This window comes from Oryctolagus cuniculus, chromosome 13 (assembly GCF_964237555.1).
Source record: "Oryctolagus cuniculus chromosome 13, mOryCun1.1, whole genome shotgun sequence".
NCBI lineage: Eukaryota > Metazoa > Chordata > Mammalia > Lagomorpha > Leporidae > Oryctolagus > Oryctolagus cuniculus.
The window spans coordinates 66,989,492-66,999,976 of NC_091444.1; the positions used below are offsets into that span (position 1 = coordinate 66,989,492).

Genomic DNA, 10,485 nt, shown 5'->3' on the forward strand with positions numbered 1-10,485 from the left:
GAAGACCTTTCTCTCTGTCTCTCCCTCTCTCTGTAACTCTAACTCTAAAATAAATGAATAAAATATTTTTTAAAAAAGTGTTGGTGCTTGTTGCCCTGTGTTCTAGCTCTCCCAGCCATGATGAAGACAGACAGTTATGTGCTGGGGGCTTGCAAGTCAAATTGTTGGCTCATCCCAACAGTCCTTTAATGCTTGGGAGAAAATGTCTTTCCATACACCAACTCAGAAATATAAAGCTGCCATCATTTTTCCAGTTCAGTAAATCTCCAAACTTGGTGGTTCTGGTGCATATGGCTGACTCTCATTTAAGTGAGGCACTGTCTGCAGAGCATTTTACTACGAGCAGTGTTAATTTATAAAATCTGGTCTCTACAATCTCTACAGAAAGAAACTGAAGCCCTCCAAGCAAGGATGTCTGTTCTGGAAGCCAAATATCAACAGCTGTGACAGGAAATGGTGGTGCGATAGCAACTCCTGTGGCGGGGTTGTGATCTGACTGCTCTGCTGTGCCAGCTGTCCCCTGCCAGCTGCAGGTCATCATCAAGGCCCTGCCAGACACCCTGGCCTCAGCCAGATTCTTTCCAGTGCAGAGCCACCTGAAGTCACACAGTTGTATTTGTTATTTCCTAACTGGTTTTGATTAATTATATATTTGTTTGTTTACTTGTTTATTGATTGATTAGAAAGGCAGTGACACAGAAATAGAGGCAGGGAAGATGTCGGGGAACGGGACAGCCTGGCCAGCTGTGCCGCTCCCGACAAGAAGTTTAGTGCTGGGCTTTTTCCACCCTGCCCGTTGCTAATTGCAAGATCCTGTTTTGACTTTAAGCATCCTGTTATTGCATGTTTCCCACACTTAGTTGGTAACATGTTTTCCGTGAATGATATATATAAATAGGTGGACGGTGGGCGGGGGTAGTGAATGAACGCTGGTAAAAGACGGAGAGTGAATGAACGCTGGTAAAAGACGGAGAGTGAATGAACGCTGGTAAAAGACGGAGAGTGAATGAATGCTGGTAAAAGACGGGTGAGTGAATGAACGCTGGTAAAAGACGGAGGAGTGAATGAACGCTGGTAAAAGACGGAGGAATGAATGAACGCTAGTAAAAGGCAGAGTAATGAATGAAGAATGAACGCCGGTAACAGGCGGAGTTGTGAATGAACGCCGGAAACAGGCGGGAGTTATGAATGAACGCCGGTAACAGGCGGGAGCTATGAATGAATGCGAGTAGTAAGCAGGAGTGGTGAATGAAGGAGTTGTGAATGAATGAGTGAGTGAATGAATGCTGGTAAAAGACGGGTGAGTGAATGAATGCTGGTAAAAGACGGAGGAGTGAATGAACGCTGGTAAAAGACGGAGGAATGAATGAACGCTAGTAAAAGGCGGAGTGAATGAATGAACGCTAGTAAAAGACGGAGTAATGAATGAACGCCGGTAACAGGCGGAGTTATGAATGAACTCCGGAAACAGGCGGGAGTTATGAATGAACGCCGGTAACAGGCGGGAGCTGTGAATGAACGCCAGTAGTAAGCGGGAGTGGTGAATGAAGGAGTTGTGAATGAATGCCAGTAACAGGGCGGGCGTTCGCGACATGTAACGCGAGTCTGCTGAAAAATAAAGTGGAAGCTGAAAAGCCGATAAACGCGTCTGGTGTCTCCGAGGTCTCGCCGGCGTTAACCTATCCGGAAGGTGTACGCCTGCAGGAAGAGAGAGTTTCCTCCCATTGGTTCACTCCCCAAATGTCTGGAACAACTGGGAATGGACAGATTGAAGGCAGAAGCCAAGAACTCCATCTGGGACTCCCATGTGGGTGACAGGAACCCAGCATTGGGGCCATGATTTGCTGTCTCTTAGGTATATCAGCAGGAAGCTAGAGTGCAAGCATTGACACTTGATCCCAGGCAATCAGACATGGGATATGGGTATCCTGAGTGAAAGTTTCATCTGCTGCACAAAACCTGTACCCATAACTGATTTTTGGATCACTTACCTCTTTGAACTGTTTATTGAAATAATTTTGTCTGCTGTCCCTCATCTGTCATTTTGAGGTAGTCAGTATTTCTCACTATCAGTGTTTTGAAGAGTAAAGCCTTAACCATATGGGCAGTCCTGAGCATTGCAAGTTATTTCCTACCCTGCCCATGCAACTTGCTGTATGCCAGCACTCCCCCGTTCCTAAGGCCCCCTCTTCATTTTGAAACATGCCCGTGGGCACTCTCTCTCTCCCTGTGAAAACTGTAGGAGTTCAATTGGCTAGAAATTCTCACACCAACCTTTGATGAGCATGCTTATTGGAGAGAGGTGAATTACACCTCTTACCAAGATGTACAGTGTGCCATTAATCAAGGATAAGTTGGGTTGTGTGTTGTGATGCAGGAGGTTAAGCTGCCACTTGGGACAACAATATTCTATATTATTTTTTAAATATTTATTTATTTGAAAGGCAGAGTTACAGAGAGGCAGAGGAAGAGAGTCTTCCATCCGCTGGTTCACTCCCCAAATGGCCGCAATGGCTGAAGGTGGGCTGATTTGAAGCCAGGAGCCAGGAGTTTCTTCTAGGTATCTCCCACATGGCTTCAAGGATCCAGGGAGTTGGGCCATATTCTACTGCATTCCCAAGGCCATAGCAGACAGCTGGATCAGAAACAGAGCAGCTATGACTTGAACCAATGCCCACATTTGATGCCAGCACTGCTAGCCACAGTTTTACCTGCTATGCAATAGCAACGGCCCTGGAACACCATGTTCTATGAATGTTGATTTGAGTCTTAGCTACTCCGCTTCTGATCTAGTTCTGGCTAATACATGCTGGGAGGCAGCAGATCAGATGACTTAGGTTCCAGGCTCCTCAAGTTCCAAGCTCTTGACTTCAACCTGGGTCAGCCATGTTTTTCTGGGTATTTGGGGAGCAAATCAGCAGATGAAAGATTCTGTGTGTGCGCATGCCTGTCAATCTGCCTTTCAAGTAGATGAAAGCAAGTTAATAAACAGTAAAAGGAGGGAGAGACTCAATGGCAGTGTTTCCATCTGGAAAAAGGAGTTGTTATTGGTTACTAAGATTTACCAAGTGTTTATTACGTGTCAAGCACAGTGTTTAGCTTTACTGTATGAGTTGCTTCAATTAATATGTCCATTTTATAGATGAGAGGAAAAAGTTTAAGGTTAATAACTGGCCCAGTGGCTCAACTAATATGAGGAAAAACTAATATTAAATTTCTGTTCATTAATCCTGAAGTCTGATTTCTTATCTACTCTACTCTTCAGGGAGGGAGAGATCTTTCCCTGTGTTCTGTGATGTGGAGCATTCATCAGGTACAGATCTACCTCCTGCCCTTCACATTTGATATTAGCCAAAATATAGTACAGCACATTAAGGACAGAGATCCTACTTGTGGTGTAAATGCACAGTGACTCCTGTTGTTGATTTAACAGTTGACACTCTTATTTATGACATCAGTAATCACCCGAGGCTCTTGTCATGAGCTGCCAAGGCTATGGAAGCTTCTTGAGTTCACAAACTCCAACGTTATTTAGACAAGGCCATAATGAAAGTGGAAGTTCTCTCCTCCCTTCAGAGAAAGGTACCTCCTTCTTTGATGGCCCCTTATTTCCACTGGGATCTCATTCACAAAGATCTTTCAGTTGGTCATTTTTTGCCTGAGTGTCTTGGCTTTCCATGCCTGAAATGTCTCGTGGGCTTTTTAGCCAGATCTGAATGCCTTAAAGGCTGATTCTGAGGCCAGAGTGTTGTTTGGCAGCCAACTGATTTTTGACAAAAGTGCTCAGACTATACAGAAGGATAAGGATAATCTCTTCAACAAATAGTGCCGGCAACCTGGTTGTATATATGTAGAAGAATGAAATTAGATCAATACCTCTCACCATATACAAAAATCAACTCAAGATGGACCAAGACCTCAATTTGAGACCTGAGACTACAAAGTTTCCTGAAAAAAACATAGGAGAAACACTCCAAAGACATTGGTGTAGGGGACATCTTCTTGGACAAGACTCCCACAAGTACAGGCAACAAAAGCAAACCCATCTGAAGCCAAGAGCCAGGGGCTTCTTCCAGGTCTCCCACCCAGATACAGGGGCCCAAGAATTTGGGCCATCTTCTACTGCTTTCCCATGCCATAGCATAGAGCTGGATCTGACATGGAGCAGCCAGAACTAAAACCATCACCCAAATGGGATGCCAGCACTGCAGGTGGCGGCTTTTACCCACTATGCCACAGCACCAGCTTCCCCCCGCCAATTTTATTTAGTAGTTAATGGGTTAAAGTTAATGGTTAAGGGGCAGGTGGATCAGCTCAGCTCTGACCACTGTGGTCATTTGGGAGTGAACCAGTGATGGGAGTGAACCCCTCTCTCTTTCTGATTCTAGGTCTCTCTGTAACTCTTTCAAATAAATAAAATAAATCTATTAAAAATTAAGTTAATGGCTAAGAAATTAAGTGTGGAAACAATACAATTATAGCACCTAGGTAGTGAGCCTAGTGTCACCTGAAGGGTTGTCCTCTGAAGGCAGTTCTCTCCTGATTCTCCTGAGAGGATTGAACAGTGCAAGTGTTCTCTCTGCTTCTTGGACCACCGTGCCATCCTCCCTCTACTCCTATTCCACTATACACTGCCCTCATCAGGTACAGGACTAATGGAGCACCTGGTCTTGGACAGAACCTCAAAAGTACAGCCAAAATAAACTCTCTTCTATTATATGTTAGTCCCACATGGGTATTTTAGTTAAAGTAACAAGAAGCTAACGAACACAGGCAGTTTCAAATCTCTACATATTAATACTACAAAGCACAGAACCCTGATACAAGGATGGGCTCAAATATACAAGAACAGGCTCTATTTCCCTCTAAAAAATAAGCTAAATGGAGTCCCAGTCATTTGTTCCCAGCAAAGATCTATGACCAGCAATCTACTGTAGCTCTAGCATTGATTTGTCCTCCAACCCTACCACTGTATGATACTACATGAACATAGAAAGGACATCAGAAAGTTGAGAAAAGAGGTACAGGTGAAGAGAAACACTTATGTTGGGCCACCATTCTATGTAGTTCAGCAACTTGCAGCCCCTAGTGTTCAAGGGGTGTTAGACTACTCTCTGTAAATTTGGATTAAGTAAACAATACTATATTATAGAAGTATCTGCTATAGAGATTCTTTCCAGTGCCTCTAAAATGTTTTTGACAAATTTCAATTTGAAACCTTGAGGTGTAACAGTTCCTTCAGTTAAACAAACAAAAAAGCAGCCTCTTCAAAACTCTTGAAACCCTAATATATCCTTACAGATTGCTCCCTATGTCATGTGTCCTTCATTCCTATCATTTACCTTTATCAAACTCTCATAAACATGACATGTGTCCTTCATTCCTATCATTTACCTTTATCAAACTCTCATAAACAATCTGAATACTCCACCAAAAAGGTGGTAGAAGTGATAAATCAATTCAGCAAAGTAAAAGATTCAAAATCAACATACAAACAGCAATAGCATTTTAATATACAAATAATGATTTTTTAAAAGATTTTATTTATTTATTTTAGAAGTGGAGTTGACAGTGAGAGGGAGAGACAGAGAGAAAGGTCTTCCTTCCGTTGGTCACTCCCCAGATGGCCGCAACAGCTGGAGCTGTGCCAATCAGAAACCAGGATCCAGGTGCTTCTTCCCGGTCTTCCACATGGGTGCAGGGGCCCATGCACTTGGGCCATCTTCTACTGCTTTCCCAGAAATTTCCATGCACTGGTAAGAAGAATGTATATTCTGAAACTATAGGATGAAAGATTCTGTAGGTATCTGTTAGGTCCAATAACTTTGTTGTTTCCTTGCTGATTTTCTTTCTGGTTGCTCTGTCCATTGCTGAAAGTGGGGTATTGAAGACCCCCATTACTATTGTATGGGAGTCTATGTCTCCCTTGAGATCCATTAACATTTCTTTTAAATATCCAGGTGCCCTGCAATCAGGTGCATATACATTTATTATAGTCATATCTTCCTGTTGAATGGATCCCTTAATTATTGTATAGTGCCATCTTTGTCTCTTTTAACAATTTTTGTGTTAAAGTCTATTTTTTCTGATATTAGGATGGCTACACCAGCTCTGTTATGGCTTCTGATAGCATGGAATATCTTCTTTTTATCCTTTCAGTGTCAGTCTGCATGTAACTTTGGTGGTGAGATGTATTTCTTATATTCTTATAGGCAGCAAATAGATGGTTTTTCTTTTTCTTTTTTTTCCATTCAGCCAGTCTGTATCTTTTAACTGGAGAGTTGAGGCCATTTACATTCAAGGTATTGATAAGCAACTTGGCCCTCCATTTTTCCATAAATATTCCTATTTTTTACTTCAGATTTTCTTTGTACTTTTACTGGGAGATTTTTATTTCTTTTATTTATTTATTTATTTATTTATGCATTTTTACACAGATACAACTTTAGGAATACAGTGGTTCTTTCCCTCACGCCCCCCACCCCTCTCCCTTCCCACCTCCCATTTCCTCTCCCATCTCCTTCTTCATTGTGGATCATTTTTAGTATAACTTTATATATAGAGGACCATCTCTGTGCTAATCATAGAGTTCAACAATTTGCCCCTATGCCCACACACAATCTATAGAGTACAGTTTGGGGAGAGAATTTGCAGTCGATTCTCATGTTGCAATTCAATGGGGACAGAGGTCCTACCTGGGGAGCAAGTGCACATTGACTATTGTTGTTCCTTTAACAATTAACACTCTGTTTTAATGATGTCAGTGATCAGCTGAGGTTCTTGTCGTGAGCTGCCAGAGCTGTGGAGGCCTTTTGTGACCATAGACTCCATCGTTATTTGGACACAGCCATAAACAAAGAGGATGTTCTCCTTTCCCTTCAGAGAAGAGTGTCTCCTTCTTTGATGACCCTACTGGGAGATTTACTGCCTTCGCCTTCTTTCATAGTAATGACCATGTTTCTGTATTTGTGTGTAGCACCTCCTTAAGCATCTTTCATAAGGCTAGATGACCAGTGGCAAATTCTTTCAATTTCTCTTTGTTACAGAAGGTCTTTGTTTCATCTTCATTCACAAATGAGAGGGCACAGTATTCAAGGTTGACATTTTTTCTCTTAAGACTTGGACTATATCTTGCCATTATCTCCCAGCTTGTAGAGTTTCTGATGAGAAGTCAGTTGTGAGTCTGGAAATCCTTGGGAAGGAATCTGGTATTTCTCTCATGCACATTTTAGAATATTTTATTTATTTTTTACTGCAGAGAGTTTGACTACAATGTATCATGGTGAAAATCTTTTCTGGTCTTGTCTATTAGGAGTTCTATGTGCTTCCTGTACTTGGATGTCCTTTTCTCTCTCCAAATTAGGGAAGTTTTCTGTAATTACTTCACTGAAAAGGCCTTCTAATCCATTCTCTCTTCAGGAACTCCTAAGATTTGTATGTTGGATCATTTGATAGTATCTATAGATCTTCAACACTGCTCTTTAGTTTTCTAATTTCTTCTTTTAGTCTGACTGTAAAATTTCCAGAGATTTGTCTTCTCAGATATTTTTTCTTCTGCTTCACTCATTCTGTTAAGGCTTTCCACCACATTTTTTATTTGTTCTATTGAATTCTTCATTTTCAGTATTTTGTTTTGATTTCTCTTTAGGAATCTCAATTTCTAGGCTAATCCTCCGCCTTGCGGCGCCAGCACACTGGGTTCTAGTCCCAGTCGGGGCGCCGGATTCTGTCCCGGTTGCCTCTCTTCCAGGCCAGCTCTCTGCTGTGGCCAGGGAGTGCAGTAGAGGATGGCCCAAGTCCTTGGGCCCTGCACCCCATGGGAGACCAGGATAAGTACCTGGCTCCTGCCATCAGATCAGCGCGGTGCGCTGGCAGCAGAACGCGGGCTGCGGCGGCCATTGGAGGGTGAACCAATGGCAAAGGAAGACCTTTCCCTCTGTCTCTCTCTCTCACTGTCCACTCTGCCTGTCAAAAAAAAAAAAAAAAAGAATCTCAATTTCATGAGACAAAATTTCATGTTATGTAGAGATTTCTTTAGTTTATGAATTTGCTTCTGATTACTTCTAAGTAATCCTATGATCAATTTTTTGAATTTTGTTTCTGGCATTTCTTCAATCTCTTCATTTTCACATTCTAGTATTGAATTATTGTGTTCCTTTGGAGGAGTTATGTTGTCTTCCTTACTGCTGTTTCTTGAATTGCTGTGTTTTATTTATCTATTTTTCTTAAGATTTATTTGTTTATTTGAAAGGTAGAGTAACAGAGAGGGAGAGACAGAGACAGGGCTTCCATCCACTGGTTCACTTCCCAGTTGGCTGCACTGGCTGGACCTTGACCAATCCAAAGCTGGGAGCCAGGAGCTTCTTTTGGGTCTCCCACATGAGTGCAGGAGCCCGAGGACTTGAGCCATCTTCACTGCTGTCCCAGGCCATAGAAGAGAGTTGGATTGGAAGTGGAGCAGCTGGGACTCAAACCAGCACCCATATGGGATGCTGGCACTGCGGGTGGTGGCTTTACCTGCTACATCACAAAAAGCCCTGAATTGCTGTGTTTTATTATTAGGCTTTGGTGGACATACCTGTTGGTTGTTTTTTCTCCAGTCTTGGGTTTTATCTTTGGAGTATGCCTCTGTGGATTAGCTGAGTGTCTGCTCTTCCAGTGAATACCCCGAGGCATGTACTGCATATGGTCAAGGAACTCTACTCCATCCATGATCCAGGGTGAAGACAGTGTCCAAAGTGACTCCCGAATTGGGTGTGTTGAAGCCTTTTTTTTTCTCCTTAATCAGAGGAGAGGTTTGTTCAGCTCTGTTGGCCTAGTCTCATGCTCACCTCCTCTTTTCAAAGGAGATCAATGCCTTGGCACTAGCCCCTGTGGGTACAATATTCATCTGTGCTGCTACAAGAACCACACGAAGGATTCATGCAGTCCTCAGTGTGAGCATAAATCCTGCAGCAATGACCCTCACCAGGAAATCAGGGAGCCCGGAGCACGTGGAGCTGCTGCCTACAGTGACTGACCAAAGACCCAGCCACACCCTGCATCCTCTGACACAGCCACAGTATTTTCACATTCCCAGCACACAAGGCTCTCACAGTCAGGAGCACCCAGCCCCCATCAATTCTTAGAGCCAGACTTAGGCATCTCCTCTCCACTGGTTGCTAGGCACACAGACAAGCTGAAGCAGCTCTTATATGTATCCAAAATGGCGCCTGCCCACTCTCAGCTAGCTACAAGGCACTGGTGCCAGGTGGTTGGGGAAAGAGAAATGTGTCCCCCATTTTTTTTCTTCTAGGCTGGCAGGTATACTGTTCACTACATAGCTGCAAGCCAGACTCATGCCAAGATATTCCCACAGCTTTATTGCCAGTGGCTTGGGCTGCTGCATTCTGGTCTCACCTCACTATCCAAACTTGGTATTAAGGCTCTCGGCTGCTGAGGTCCTGAGCTGTGCACATCCACATATTCCACATAGATCCAGTGTTCCTCTAATTTGCATGGAGTATCCTCGGCTGTTTTCTCCCTAACTCTTCCCTGAGATTACACTCTTTCCATATTTTTAAAACTATCTTCCGTTAGACTAGAGCAGTAAGCTCCCTCCCTATTCTGCCATCTTGGTGCCTCTCAACTATTATTTACAATAGTAATAATGATCATGATAGTTTCAATAAATAATGCTGATAAGCATATGCCAGGTACTTACATGGGGCTGGTGCTGTGGCACAGCAGGTTAACACCTTGGCCTGAAGCAGCGGCATCCCATATGGTGGGGGCCAGTTCGAGACCTGCCTGCTCCACTTTCAATCCCGCTCTCTGCTATGGCCTGGGAAAGCAGTACAAGATGGCCCAAGTCCTTGGGCCCCTGCACCCATGTAGGAGACCCGGAAGAAGCTCCTGGCTCCTGACTTTGGATTGGCCCAGCTCTGGCCATTGCGGCCTTATGAGGAGTGAACCAGCAGATGGAAGACCTTTCTTTCTGTCTCTCCCTCTCCCTCTCTGTCTGTAACTCTGTCTCTCAAATAAATAAAAAAATAAAACATCTCAAATGACTCTATAAACTTAGAATACAATATAGAAAATAAATATTGCCCCAAACCCTAAGACATAGTAGTAAAGGCTTTAAGTATCGTTTTTGAACTGATAACCTAAATTATTATCTCCAGCAATGTTTCCCAATATATATTCTCAAAAATATTATCTGTACACAAATTATACTGTGCCACAAAAGAAGGATTCAATGATAGCCTGTGTTTCAGAAAGATTACAAAACTATGCACCACATGTTTCCCAGATGCAGACAGAGCAACCTGGAGGACTCAGGCCTTGTATGAGGGGGCAGCATACCACACAGTAACATGAGCTCAAGGGATACCTGATTTGATTCTTTAATAGAACTCTGAAATTCCAATGTCCATCTGGGTCTCCTAAATTTTACACATTGACACAATTCATTAAGTCAAACTGCAGACATCTCAGGGCCACATT

General features: G+C 43.1%; 1 long non-coding RNA gene across 1 annotated transcript; it reads left to right on the forward strand.

Moving 5' to 3' along the window:
• Positions 1-380: 380 nt before the first annotated feature.
• On the forward strand, positions 381-4,910 carry LOC138844996 (uncharacterized). The gene is made up of 2 exons (XR_011381556.1): positions 381-718; positions 1,711-4,910. It is a non-coding gene; the product is annotated as an uncharacterized lncRNA (long non-coding RNA).
• The last annotated feature ends 5,575 nt before the right edge of the window (positions 4,911-10,485 follow it).